Source organism: Nothoprocta perdicaria, unplaced genomic scaffold (genome assembly GCF_003342845.1).
Source record: "Nothoprocta perdicaria isolate Ctin4 unplaced genomic scaffold, notPer1 scaffold_234, whole genome shotgun sequence".
Lineage (NCBI taxonomy): Eukaryota > Metazoa > Chordata > Aves > Tinamiformes > Tinamidae > Nothoprocta > Nothoprocta perdicaria.
This window is the reverse complement of record NW_020455460.1, coordinates 528,608-544,003: the sequence shown is the minus strand read 5'-3', so window position 1 is coordinate 544,003 and position 15,396 is coordinate 528,608. Positions and strand designations below refer to the sequence as shown.

At 45.5% G+C, this 15,396-nt stretch overlaps 1 long non-coding RNA gene across 2 annotated transcripts in view; it reads right to left on the bottom strand.

Moving 5' to 3' along the window:
- Positions 1–15,396, bottom strand: part of LOC112947492 — a 129,938-nt gene that overhangs the window by 94,353 nt on the left and 20,189 nt on the right. The window contains exon 3 of one of the 2 annotated variants that reach the window (XR_003249418.1): positions 7,082–7,140. The exons of the other annotated variant lie outside the window; for it this stretch is intronic. This is a non-coding gene — a long non-coding RNA (uncharacterized LOC112947492). Of the gene's footprint in view, positions 1–7,081; positions 7,141–15,396 lie in introns of those variants that run through there. 2 annotated transcript variants of the gene reach the window in all.

Below are 15,396 nucleotides of genomic sequence, written 5' to 3'. Positions count from 1 at the left end.
GAGGTGCTTAGAGGTAACATTTAATTTATTTATATAGGGTCAATCTTTGAGTGACAGAATTGATATAGAACGTTATTTCCTCATTACTGCTTCAGTTGCCATGACAAAAAATAATTTGTCATTCAAAGCAAATAAGAGTCAAGTTAAATACTAATAGTGCCATGACTAAAACTTGAAAACCAAATCAAACACGCACAGTGATAGGGGGAAAAAAAAAAAAAAAAGAAAAGGCACTGAAATGAAGACGAAGGTTGCTCTGGTTCGGTGCATCCTCCATCAGAGGCAGGGTTTAAAGGTCTGGCATGGGATCAGACGTCTGTGACACCTCTGGTCACAACGTGCCGCTGGCTCCATAAACCAGAGGCTCCGTTGGAGCCATCAGGCCGCTCAGCGGGACGGGTCCAGCTCCGTCCCCGCTGCGCCCGGGGCAGTCAGGCCCCACGGGCACCGGGCAGGGCGAAGTGTCGGGGTTGTCGCCGCGTCACCGGCATCCTGCCCTGCTCGCGCCCCGGGACGCCGTGCGCAGCTCTGCCCTGGCACCTTGCACAGTTTCTTGGTTCTTGTATCTAAGCTACTATCTGAAGTGCAGACGTAGACGCATTTTCTCCTGCAAGCTGCAAACCAGCCTGCCATGCAGAGACCCAAACACAGTGAGCTCTAATCCACGCTACCATCTCCTGCGCAAGCAGAGCCAGACCGGGTTTCCCAGATGCTTGTTGTTTACCTGCTACACTATAGAAAGTATCAAGGGAGTCATCCCATCCACTTGGGTCAATCTGAGGTATGTAAATATGTAATTAAATTTGGTAAATACGTACAGGATTTAGAGCATGAGGAGAGAGACTCTTCAGTGGAAAGGGGCACCTCTTTCCAACAGGTTTGTACTGTGCCAGGTAAATTAAACTTCCTTGCAATGCAACGCTGAAGGAAATTCTGCCGGAAAACAAAGCTCCCCCCCCTTTTGTTAACTACTGGCAGCACACACTGCTGAGCTTCTAATTGTGTTTAGTAATTAAATGCATTTCAACAATACAAAAACTACAGGATTTTATGCAGTATCTAATTTGAAGGTCAGAAATAAGGTTGGATTTTATAGGGCTAACAATGTGAATTTTCCTGGGCTGAGCAGCCGCTGTTGAGGAAACAGGCTTATTAAAGAGCTCTCTAAGAAAAAGCAGGATACAGACTCACTCAACACAGACTCTTAAGAGAACATTTTTGAAATAAATATATTTTTCATGTCGGTACTCATTTTTGTATGAGAATCTCTTTCTCCAACAAATGCCTTATTAACAACTAATGGCAGGCTGGACTGGGAGACTCAGGAAATCAGCATATTTCAAGGCTTAGTGCTGAAGAGGTTTTCAGCCATGGCAAAAGCTCTGGAGGTTTCATTTAACAGAAATTTCCTCTTTAGTCCAAGTTCACACCTCACATAGTATCAAAGTGCTATGCAATGAGAAACACATTAGACTACACTTATTTATATTACACCCTAAACAGCAAGTCCAAGTAATTTAGAATTTCTGCAGCTAGAAGGAAAAAAAAAACCCTCAGATGGGATTCTCCAAGTGTGCAAGTGGCCCTGGGCTGCTCCCGGTGCTGCTGGGCCTCCCAGGGCAGCAGTTTCCCCCGGCTGGACGGCACGGCGGGCGCAGGAAAGCAAACACGGGAGCCTCCGCGCTCCCTGGCACTGGGAACCGCCGCAACAGGGCAGCAGGGCAAGGGAAACCACTCTGGTCCTGGCTCAGCTTTGCTAGGAAAGGAACAAAAGAGGGTGCTTGGATAAAGCGAGCCGGGCGCCCCGCGGGCCCCCGCCGGCCCCAGGCCCGCACAAGGGCTGGGGCGGCCGACCCGGCCACTCCGCTCCGCAGCGGGGCCGGCCCTGCCGCGCGGCGGCCGCCCCCACTGGGCTCCCCCACCTGGGGCTGACGCGCTGCGCTACCATTACGAGGGGTCATTTCCTAAAATTTATGAGCCTATAAATATAACCGCACATTTCCCATTTTAAAAATTAAAAGACAAAGCGCGATTCCAGAAATGTCTGCCTGCCCAGAATTGAGATACGCAGTATCTTCATTCATCCTTGATAAAAGCGGGTGCTGACACAGATATGCAAACACTATGTTTATGTTTTATAAAACATCACCAATACGGATATGATTTTAAATATAGTAATTTTCAAAAAATCTTATTTTTCTTCTTTAAATATGAAATAGGAAAACAATTTAAAAGTTATTTTATGTCAATAATGTGTAAATTCCTTTGTCAATCAAAAGGCTTTTGTTATATGAATTATGAAAGACAAACATCCATTTTTCAGCTGGATGCACAAATACCGTGTACTTACTACTGTTTTTAACTAGAGAAGACTCTAGGCCCCCAAAAGCGCATTTTATGCTACAAGCCCAAGCAACAACTACGAAGTAGCTGCATTTTAAAGTAAAAGTTTGTAACATACACAAAACCAATATATGCACATGAAAAACCAAAACAGCAAAAATCAAAAAAAGTAGGCAAATATGGATACAAAAGTGAAGCTGTATGTGGTAGACATGAATATTTTTAAAAGAAATGGGGGGAAAAGATTCAGAAAGAATAGAAAGAAGGGCTCAAAGAAACACTGTGACTATTCTGAAGGCAAACAGAAAGGGTTGAAAACAAAAAAAAAAAAACAACAAAAGTTCCTCAAACATGGACAGTAGAGCATTTCAATAATTTTCCTGGCATTAACAATCATTTTGCTACACTCTGGAAAGCCAAGGAGCTTGGGAAGCTCCCTGAGCCTGCGGTGAACAGCCCTACTCAGCATCTCTAAATATCCCAATTGCCGGCAGTGGACCTAGGGGGAGAGGGGGAAGGTGAGCCGGTCTGCGGGAATGAGGACTGCTCCCAGGACGGGGAAGCCCAGGAGCCCTCCTGGGAGAGAGGAGTTCCCTCTGCTCCACCTCTCCTCCGGCCGGAGCAGCCCGGCGCACGGCACTGGCCGCGCCAGCTGGCATGAGCAGGAGCTCCAGCCCGTGGGATTCAAGGCCAGGCCAGGCTACAGGCAGCTCGGGAAGGGCCCTGCTACCTGCCACCGAACCCCTGGATCTGCACGGTTTGGGGACGCACAGGGAGCGGCCTGAGCCCCCGCGGGCTCCTTCCCGCCGCCAGGCGATGCTTCCCCACGAGTGCTGCTCTAGGGTGAGCTCGCTCCAGCCTGGATCCAGCTGGAGCCCACGCTTTCCCAGTTTATGCCCGGTGCAAAAGATGACTCCACTCTCAAGCACCGTGCTATGTCAGCACAGGGAAAATGTGGGCAACCTAATATTAAAATCATAATAAAATCAGCTTTTGCAATCAGACCCGACACCTTCAGCCAGCTGCTGTTTTCCATTAGAATCTTCTCTTAGATCATGAGATCAAGTCATACAAAGAAATTCAGCTTTCTGCTGCCTCCATTTTCAACAGATAATAATGAACAGCATCTTATGTTTGCATAATACCTTTAGTTGTGTGTCAGAAAAGAATAAAGTACTCTTTCTAACAAAAGCCTGGTTAGAGAAGACGACGGAGGAATCAAGCAAAAAAAAGTCTTATGAACTAGTACTGAATTTCAACATTCCACTTGCTTATCAGAGAGTATAAATAATTCAGACTTGAAAATCTTATTTTCTGAAATGTTTACTGACACAGCAGAAATCCACGTTAGGAGGTTACTGACACGGCATGTAAATGCACACCCGAAACAGCGGGAGCGCTCACCACGAGGAGGGACATGAGGGGCAGATCAGCTATTGGAAGGCGCTTTCATGAATAAACTGCCCTGTAATTAACAGCTCGGTTACCAAAGTCTCTCTGCAAGTCTGTCCACTGGCAACTGTGCTCTCAAGGAGCAGCGGGCAGTGCAAAGACTTACTCCTCTTCCGCTGCCTTCAGTCTTTCGTCTGCTTTATCCACCACTTCGAAAGCTCCGAGCAGAAAAGGACCAAGACGGGCCAGGATAGGAGACAAATTCTCTACAGGTCTTTCTGAAAGGGGCTTTGTGCTCCTATAAGCATAACAACTCCACCTACACAGCGAATATCCGGGCAGCAAGGGCAGTGCGGGCTGGGGCCAGCAGTGACGCAACAGGGAGCCCGTGGGGAGCCCATGGGGAGCCCAGGGAGCCCGTGGGGAGCCCATGGGGAGCCCAGGGAGCCCGGGCGCCGGGGCTGCTTGCACAGCGCTGCCAGGCCCAGAGCTGGACACACTAACAGCAGCGGTCGCCTGTGTTCAGTGCTTGTGGGAACCATCTCCTTGCATCAAAGCAAAAAGTTGTCAAAATAAAGATGTAAAGATATGCATGTAATTTCCATGAATAAGAGCAGCCCAAACCAAAAAGCAGCACGGATGATGTTAACTTTCTGTTTCATTCTGCATGAATGAAACTGCTGTGGTGCAGAGCAGTAGAACAGCGTGCAAGCTGCAGTGCCCCTGCTTGTGCTTCCCTCTCAATCAAGCACCACAGAGAACCTCAGCTCCAACACTGGCAAAACCCAGAGAGGCCCAACCAGAGCACAGGGCGAGGTTGCCCTTCACGTTAAGCTCTGGCACAAACCAACAGGCAATGGTAAAATCCGAAAGCAGGGGCCTGGAGAACTCCGCAAAAAGGAGACACGACCAAGTGGCAACCTCCCGCAGAACCCCAGCAGGGGAACACTGACATCCTCCAGCTCTCCTTCCAGCATCTGATTTACCACAACAACTTAAATATTTTTAGTAACAATTACACCCTTTAAAATGAAGAAAGTGTTGAGTGGAAAGGTTTGTTACTTAATATAAAAAAGGTTCAGGGAAAGACATAAAAGCTACATGAAATTTTAAATGCAATTATCTTAGATTAGAATATTTGGCTTGAAAGATCTTGAGGGTATTGTTTTTGATAAGACAGAGCCACTTGACAAGGCCTGTCACCACTCCAGGTCTCTCTGTTGTCAACTAAAGATGAAAGGACATCACAAAGAATTAACTTCAGCTTTTAAACATTTTGAAAATGTCAAAGAGGTCATAGCTGATCTATTTCCTTATACAGCATATTCACTTGATGAAATTTGTGGTAACAATGTGTTTTTACTTTTCATTCAAATTGGTCTAAAATCCCAGTAATTGATCCCAGGCTAATGAGAGCTGACACGGGGCCGGTGCGATTGGCTGAGCTTTGCATCAATCACAGCTGCCGCGTGCCCACGCTGCGCACACCGCGCTGCCTAATGGCACTAATTGGTGCCTATGGAAAAAACCTGCTCAAGCTCTTAGTGGACTTTCCAGAACCATTTATTTGGTTTCCAGTTACGCTAAAGCCAATTTAAGCCCTCTTATAACTAACACCTTCCTACATATAGGACCTATTGTTCGTGCCTTCTCACAAGCCGTCTAAACAGTCCTTAAAATATTCAGTGAGATGACTCTAAATTAAAAATCGGTCCAATCTGTGAAAAAGCAGAAGTAAAAGTAGAAGCTAAATATTTGTATTGACCTTTTAGGAGCATTAGTCAAGTCAGTAAAATATCTCAGAGCTATCTCATTATGCATATAGCAACTAAAATTTTAAATCTCCTTTAAAGTAACACGTGACCACATTTGCTGGAAGGTGTATTTATATTTCCAGAGCACATTAGCGCTTCTAAACACAAACTTTGCTGCTAGAACAGTTGAAATTCTCTTCTGTCACGCTAACTCTTTCTTTTCCCCCACACACGACTTGGAGAGAAAGGTCACCGCGCTGTCACCCGCCTCTCTCTGACGCCGGAGCGCGAGCGCGGCGCGCTCCAGCAAGCCAAGCAACCGGCCATTTGCTGCACCAACCGCAGCGTCACAAACCCTCCATCTTGAGCTTAAGACATCGGGGTACAGCAACAAGGAGAGAAAGTTTCCTCCTTGCTCAAAACTGAAGAATCCCTTTCTTCAGATTTGAACGCGTCCCTTACGTCGTGGAAAAGGGTAATGATATTAACTGTAATTCATGAAACAGACCGTCGAGGAAAAAGGCATTTAGTTACAGACAAAACTGCACAGCTGAAATCTGTGTTCAGGATAAACAACAGGATGGTAGAGAAAAATCAAGTCCAGTGAACAGCAACATAGGGATGGACAGAGGATGATGCTGGATACCTTTTTTCCCCTGTCCATACAGATTTAGTTATTTTTTCCTATGCACATATATACCATACTACCCCAAAATAGTACGTGCATTCCACTAAGCAATTTTCATTTGCAAGTAAAACAAACGTGACCTATATTTTTACTATATATTAAAAAAGAAAAAAGATTGTACAGTCAGGAAAACATTTTAATAAAACTATAGTCTAAAACTAAAAAAAAACAAAATAAACAAACAATTTACCAAATTGCTTGAGGATGTCTTTAAAACACTTGGCAAAGTGAGTAAGATCACATCTTCTGTACAGACATGGCTTGCTAAACCTCTATTCAACTGCCCCTCATCAGCACGCAATACAACTGCGGCTGTGCCCATCGGTTTTCGGAAGGAGGAAGGAGCAGCTCTGCTCAGGATGTGCAGCTGTTCGAACTCGATCCCCTCGGAACCGCCTCGCGTTTGAGGACACTTCGCTCATGCCACAGGTAAATTTGGCCCCTGTTCCATTAGTCACCAGCACGAGCAGCACTCAGGCTCTTGACTGCAGCTAGGACCATCTCAGTGCTTTGTGGTGCTCAGTGCTCAGACAAAACCCCTCCTCCAAGTGAAGCCAACAGGTCCATCTGTCCGTCCCTCCTCACGTGAATGTTCCCTAATGCCGACGTCAGATGGTACCCAAGGAAGCTGCTATGGTAGGCACCCAGTGCCTTACACCAGGTCTGTGTAACTGCTCTCAATTTCACAACCTGTTTCGGAGGCATTTTCCCTCGTTTCAGAAGGTCTTTTGCACACACACATGGAGAACCATTTGGACAAAGAGCCATGGTTAGCAGGTCCAACAGGGCCTCACTCAGCAGCAGGGAACTGCTCCCAAATGCCATCAGAAACATTTTCCAAGACTCTTAACAGGGATAAAAACAGCCTCTGCAAGAAGCACCAAGGTCCCCTTACCTTTGTCATTTGCTTTTCAGGCCAAAAGATATTGCACAGACTTTGCAAGCACTGCGGAACAGCAACTCCTACAAAAGGAGGAGGAAAGTCATAGAAGATTATAATTTCCTCAATCAAATTATATTTAATGACAATAATATGCATTTTCTATTTTCAGTCCTAGGATAAAAAGTCAGGTAAAATAATGTAGAGGCATTTCACATACTGCAGGTGAACTCTGAAGGCCCTATTTTCTAATTAAAAGGGTTTGAGGTTAATCAGTTTAAAATTGCATTGATTTATATAATCATTTTGATTCAGTGAGGGAATAAATTGAAATGAATTATGAGGTACATCTTAAATATACCTTCCATTTTACTGCTTGCTTAAGCTTTGGGTAATACAAGTAAAAGTAATATACATCCAGCTGAAGCCTCAGGAATCTGTGACACTGCTGATGCCAAACAGGTCAAGCTGATTCTTCAAAGTAATACTTAAATAAAAGACAAATGTGAAAGAAATAACAACAACTAACAGAAAATGAAAAATATTGAAATTGTTTATATTATTTAATATTTTGCTTGGTTCTACAAAGCTCAATATTAGAACAAAATTAATCTAGCCCCACGCAGAAGGAGCTTGCTCCCTGCAGGAATCACGGAACTGCTCCCGCTTCCTCCTCTCTTCCCCCACTTGCTGTTCCTGACTCCTTGTGGCTCATCAAAATGCTTCCAGGGAATAGAGAGATCCCTTGGCAGCAGTACATTCAGAAGGGCTGAATTCCGAGCTCTCTGGAGCGCTCCGCCAGAACGGGGTCCGCAGGGATCAAGGACAGGCCAGGACGCCACGCCGGGGCTCTCGGCCAGCACGCGCACGTCCCCACGGCTTCGCGGTCACCTCCACAGCGTGGCCAACAAAGAGCCTCTCCCCACCCCACAACACGGATCGACGGGGCCCACGCAGCCCCGTCTCCTCAGTTCTCACGTGTGTACCTAGGCGTTAACAGCAACAGCCTCAGAACCTCGCTGCGGGTTAGCAACACGCACCCTGCCTGTTAACATGCGGTGCCTTCAGCACCAGAGGTGGGGACTCCAGGGTGCAAACTCCGTGCCCCTCTGTGCCCAGCGTCACCGGCTGAAGCACGGAAGCGCTGCCCACGTCTCTGACGCTGTGCCAAGGGGCAGAGCGGCTGCGTTCCTGCGCTCGGAGCGGCCGCACGCCCGCCGCAGCGCAAGCCGCCCGCGCCCACCTGCAGCCCGGCGCCCTCCCGCGCCACAGAAACCCCGCGGTTTGACCAGCACGACGGTCTCTGCAGACTTAAATATTCCTGCAGTGCAGCAAGTCCAGAAACACTCTTCTTTTCAGAATTAGCATTAATTGCCTTTGAAGAGAAAGTCTGTAAAGATTACAAAAGCAAGAAAAGGCAAATAAACCTCTCAGAGAAGCCGCTCTGCGGCAAGCGGTGCGTGTTTTCCGTGCGCCTCCCGACACGTTTCAACTCCCGTAGTTGACTTTTGCTCAGTCCGACATTTTTGCTCCATCTGCTTCTACTTTGGCATGCGACTGGGGGGGATTCTGGCACAAACCCGAGCAAATTCCAGTAATACCACCCAAACTCCTGCAAGCCGGACAAGGCCACGGACACTTGGGGTCCTCCTCCCGGGGGTGGGCTCCATGTGACACCTTCACGCTGACAACCAGTGGCTTCTCCGAGCGCACGGTGCTTTTAGCTGGGTTCACTCTTGCACCAAGCAGACAGGAGACTTGAAAATGACTTGTCGGAAAAGCATATTATATTTTTAAAGTGCAACATATTTTTTTTCTCTAATTCAAAACAGCAAATGTTAAACTTAAAGAGTCTTCCTAGCACATGTTAGTGACAGGCAAAGCTCCCAGAGGGGTGACTGCCTTCAAAGACAGGTAAATGAGGGCCCATATAAAACAGCCAAGTATTGATGTTGTAGTAAAATTCAAGAAAAACACATTGGCAGACAAGTAAATTTGTCACTAATAATTTAATGTAATTTCCCTAAAATGGAGGTAATAGGTACTCGGGGAATACACCTCCAGGGTTTACATCCAATGTGCATGTGGAAAATTGTGAAATAATATTTTTTCTTAAATGTAGATGCTCTGGCTGACATGTTAGTTTATGATGAAAATTGCTCTCTTGAAATGATCAAGGGGAGGGAAAAATATAAGCCTCCCTGCATATACAACTTGAATCCTCTAAAACCACCCCCAAAATGACAACTCAGATGCAGAGGCTCTGAATGTCGAGATCATTTGTTTGTGTTTTAGTTCCCCCTTTAAAATGATGGACTACAATTACCAAATAGTAATGAACCAATCATGTTGCAAACACTATTTCCTGTGTCATTCTGAGTTATAGAATCTAATATCAAGCTCATTTAAAATATTCCAAAATTGCTTATTTTTCTCCACAGTGAAGTGACAGCTCAAATTGCATTTAGTAGCAACCGTAAGACCATGAGCAAATCAAGTATAAAAATTTCATTTTCTCTAAGTGTTAATGCAATATTTTTAGCTCTGCTCCTATGTTGGTTCACTTTCCACTACACAGGATGGTGCTGGATGCTGCTTGAGTATCATTATCAATTATAACACATTTTCTGTAAATTTTAAACAATGGCTAACCCAAGTAGGTAAAGTTCAGAGAAAGCAAAAAGAGAGAAAAATAAATCACCTTTGCTTCTTCAAACAAACGGGATGATTTCCAGCTATAAACTGAAATTTCACTGCAGACAGTGCAGGCTGAATATGGAAAAGGCCTGCAGTTTTCCAGAACAATAGGGAAAACACGTAGAACAAAGCAGAACACAGCTGCCCTAAGCTCCTAAGCTCTGAAACAGAACAGAGTAGGGAATAGAGGCCAGGAAAACAAGTAGGAATGGATATGAAAAATACAACCACAGAATATCTATCATTTTATATAAAAATGTGAAAAAGAGTCCACAGAAAGGAACAAATTACTGGCAAACATTACCGTCAGGTATCTCTTTCACATGCACACACATTTCACAGCTGCTAGGGGGAATGCCCGATCCAATTTTGCAGCAGGACACATAGGTATCTCCAGCTGCAAATGCACCTTAATTTTCCCCACCAAGTTGGTGGTTTTGCTAACATCAACGTGCTGTATGATAGTCACACTCTTTATTCTTATTTTTCATGTCTGCATGTTTAGACATGCTACACACATGCACCGACTTCGTTACACACACAGTACATATTCATGGCAGATAATTGTTCAAGAAATTCCAATTTATCAGTACATGCAGCTACAGAAAGCTATAAAAGGAGGAAAAAAAAACCAACCACACGCAAGCTGCAGCATCAGCTGCCAAAACGCCAACACCGTCGGCAGGTATAATCCAGACGCATGCAAGCTCGCTGCAGCAACCTGGCAACGTGCTGGAAGAGGTCTCGAAATGCATGCTGCTGTTTATTTTAAAGGATTATGAAAAGGCAAAGGAGCTTAGAGTTACATATTCACCTCTCATGTCTCTATGTTGAATTTTCTTTAATGTTTTTCTGAAGATTTTAAGAAAACATTGACTTAAAAAAGTCAACAGTCTCCTGTTGCTGCTGTTTGGCCATGAACCTTCTGTCCAATTCCGCTATGGAACTTCATACATACGGGCTCTTTTATGGAAAGCATGCTGCTAGTAATTAAGAATAATAATAACCTCTGAAATGTGCTCAGCATGCGAGCACACTGTGCATGGCTGGCAAGATACATGTCCACTGAGAACACACGGTCTTTGGAAAAAGACAAACTTTAGCAAAATGGGGGGCGGGGGGTGTGCTTGCTTACTTACTGGCTAATTACAGCCTTCACGTTTTGCAAGAACCAGACCGTGCTGTCTTTCATACAGAACATTCATACATAACTTTTATATAACTTTTTTTAAAAAGTGGATCACAAAACACTTCGCAAATGCCATCAGCACCGTGGTCCAATCTAGCATGGACGAAGGAGGCACAAGGGGGTGAAGCGAGTCGCACGACAGGGCAGAACCAGAGCTCCCCTCCTCCCGCGCGCCCGCAGCGCTCGGACGCATCACATGCAACTAGAGCAAACACCAAAACCTCATTTCATGGTGTTTGCTTTAGCGATTTTTCTCAGGTTTTAGTGTATGTTTAAGTTATTCTCAACCGCAAAAGTTGGGCTGCACAGAAGTTGGGCTGCATCTGTTCATAGAAGACAGAGAAATAACGAAGAGATAAAGCAGGCCAGAACAGCTGTCCTGGGACCCAAGAGACAGAACCACCGCACTGCTAACTGCCCAGACCAACTTCCAAACACAGGGCTTCAAATCCTGTCAGGGACTTGTGACTAAAAAATAAATAAAATTTCTCAAAATTTCAATAAAATTCTCAAAATTTCTCTTTCTCAACAAGACTGTACCTTTTCCCCCACCAATCACGACGTTATCCTTCTCAAGAATTGTTTATAGTCAGTAAAATATAATTAGAATGGATAGATGCAGCTCTTGTTATTACCACATAGACACAGACAGTAATTACCTGTATTTTATAGATAGCATACATACCACAAAGGAAACAAGTGACATGAACTGTCAATATATATTTAAACCCTTCTATCCTGTTTTGATGTCAGTGAATACACTATTAGTTTGACTTTTTGTGGCACTCACATAAACACAAACACCCACAAATAAGTAAACAGATAGAAAAATATCTTTCTTCTGAGTTTGCACTTCACTCTTCTTGTCTATACTATTAAAGCAACACAGAAGACACAAGATACAAAAAGACATTACCAGATTTTGCAAATATTAATAGACCACAAGGTACGCAGTTACGCTGCCAATACATCCTCCCTACAGCTGCCTTGGTCAACTTTCATCTGCTCAAGTAGTACAGTTTTTTTCATAAGCTTTCATAATATATTTTCATTAAATTTTTGCCACAACAGATTAATAGGACCCAAGATCCAGCATGTGCTCTTGTGTTTTTCATTTGCTAATTTTCTTTGCTAGCTCTTTTTAAAAATTGTTCTCAGTATTTCTTTAGCACTAAGATCTTTTCTGGCATTCCGGATCTTTCTGCCACTACCATCCCTGCACTGCTGGGTCCTGGCAAGCACCGACACTCACAGCAAGTCAGGTCCTTTCTTCAAGAAAGCTGCAGCAGGAGCACATCCTAATGCAACAACTCCTCAACTACTGAAAATCAAAAATATTAGAAAAATACAGTTTAGAAAAAAAGATATAAACTACCATTTAAAATAATCTCTTCATAAGTGATGAGCATTTTACTGTTAGTACTTTAGAACCTAAATTTTGACATTTACAGAAGCATAAGAAGAATTAAAGAGGCAATCTTAGATTAACAGACATCTCTGCAGAATATTCAGTTTCTGTACCTTGTATTTAGTTGGCTATTCTTTGCTTTTCTATAGTAGATTGTATATGAATCCCTTCCAGAAATGAAAATTGTGAAAAGGCAACATTGTGATAGAACCCGACAACAGCAGGAAATTGGAAGTTCAGGCTGAGGCGTCATCCTTAATTTACACCACTGCTGAGACGGGGAGAGCAGAGACACCCGCTTAAAGACAGTAACGGACTTAACTTTAATTTCCTGCATGTTATCACCTCAAAGAGGATCGCTGCTGTCATTTAAATACAACTGGGGGAAGCAAAGGAGGAGTTAGAAAATGAATGGGTCTTACTTGTGCGGGCAGCAGGCGCTGGGGCGGCGAGGACGCGGCGGGGCTGGACGGGACGCAGGGGGCTGCTCGCGGCCCCGTGGGACAGCAGCTCCTCGAGGCACGAGGCACGAGGGACACGTCCCGGCTCGGGGAAGCCCTCCTGCTACCACTGCACGTGAGTCAGCGCGCGGGTGCCCGACTGCACCAGGCGGCTCAAGGGCCCACTCAGAGAGCAGCCTCCCGCACCCCGAGCTCCCGAGTGCCCATGGGCACCACAGGGAGGGCCCTGCGCCCTGCAAGACACTGTCAGCAGCCACGCAGGGATCGAGCCCTGCGCGTGGAGGTCAGCAAAACACGCGTGCACCAAGCACCGCGCAGACCCACACACAGCACACACAACACGCGTGCACCAAGCACCGCGCAGACCCACGTGCGGCACAAAACATGCATGCACCAAGCACTCTGCAGAGCCCCGCGCAGCCTGAAGCCTCCTGACCGAGCACAGCATTCGGGCTCAGTATTCAGGCTCTGCCATTCCCTCCTGGGCACAACACCTATGCAACACCGACGACAGCACCTGGATTTTGAGCCCAGGCAGGTTGTTCTCCACATTTCTGGTATCAGCACACTGAGAACACCCTTAGCACATTCTTAAAAACATGCAGAAGCCATTTATTATGCGATAAAGCTACAGAGCAAGTGGACCTTTTTAACAGCAAGGTTCTGAGCATCTCCTACAACTCAGTGGCTTGTCACGCTCTCATGGAGAGGCAGAGAGGGCCTGCAAGAAACACTGATATCTGCAATAACCCACCACCAGTATTTCAACCCCAGTCAAGATACTCTGTGGTTCTGAAAAAAAAAAACCACATAAAACAACCAGCCATTTGATGGGCAGTACTTTATAGTGTTATGGTCTGGAAGACAGCTAAGAGCATCAACAGGAAAATGTAATTAATAGCAAGGATAATTTATTTACTTTATTCACAGAGCATTTCAATACCTAAGTCTCATCCAAGAATGAACAGTATTTGATTTTCAAAGGAAAAAAGTTATTAAAAATGATTCTTACATGGTTATGAAACATTTCAAGAGAAAATTTTGTATGTGATCATTAGAAACTTAAATAACAAAATGAGGAGAAGGAAGCCCTAGCATTTTGTCCACAGGCTTCCTGCCGGAGCAGCGGATGCGGCGGCAGCGCCAGCCCAGGCACAACAGCTCAGGCAGCCTCTGCTTTACCTCTCCCTGCCGCACAGAAGTGCTGACATGCACCCCGAAGTGCAGCGTGACACATCCATGTTTACTAGGCCATTCGCTCCATAGGTAATTGTACAGTTTCCACTGAAAGACAATTCTCCTGTCTTGCTGAAAGTATACTTCTAGTAATGGATGGCACTGAATAATTAATTATTCCTCACCATCTCACCAGGCTCTGGCTGAGAATTTAGTTTCACTCCTCCTCCAAACACTGCTTGGAAATTCTTAGCACTTTTGGTACTGAGTCGAATATCTTCATCCTAAAGCTTAAGTTTCATCTTCCAAAGGGCAAAAACGTTTCTCCAAAACTACGGGGATGTGGAACAGCCTATAGTTTCTATACTGAGGAAACTCTCAGAAATCTCACCATTTTGTGCTGCATGGTGTAATTCAGTTTGAATGCTGCCAGGAGCCCAAGACGGATCAAGCTGCAGGATGCTAACGTGAACTTGTCAGTATAGCTCCAATTCCTATTTAATAATACATAATCAATAACGTGACAAGCTATTTAATCACTGATGCACAAACCCTTGTCTTCACAGCAGGCTGACAGCAGTAAATCACATTTTAAGATACCTGCCTCTCCTTCCCAGTGCATAAGGAAGGGAGACGCTCTGCTGAGGTGCGTTCAGCTCTGGGTTACGCGCTGCATCGGGATTCCTAAGCCGCTCTAGAGAGCGGCTCTCCTGAGCACACAGGTTACTGCCTTCTCACCTGCAGGAGAAGCGCCCTCAGAGCAGAGCTCTGTGCCCACTTTCCAGCCATGCTGACGAGTGCAGCAAACCACCACGTTGCTATTTAGCCATCAGCACTCCGGCAGACACAGCACAGATAAGCAAGTGGTATCACAGTATGTGTACGTCAACTGTCACTTTTCATGTCACAACTGTGGCACTAGTGTATTTGTCAAGATTATGCTTCAAGAAGTACGTGTCTTTTATGTATTTCAGAGTTTAGTATTTAAATACCTGGTTCTGCAGAAACATTAATGACAAAAGCACAGAGTACTGTTGCCTCATGTGCCATCTGTCTCGTTGTGGCACATAAGGTCATAAACATTTCCATACGGGTGCAGAGCAGGGGCTGTCAGGTGTTCCTACATCTGGGAAAAGAGCCCTTTGCACACACACTGAATCACAAAAGGCAGCAAACACAGACAAAACTGAAGCATTAGTAGGGAGATTTGCTGAGCACGCGTGCGAAGAGGGTGCAGCCGGAGCGCGCAACGCCTCCGAGCACAGCACGGATGGAAAGGGGGTGGAAGGCCAGGCCAAGTTCTAGCGCTGGCCCCTGCCCCTGCAGCCCATTCCCTATCGGAGAACTTGGGCAGCGGCTGCTGCGGCCAGACGCCAGCTCAGATCGGCACTGCCAGCACGAAGCGGCT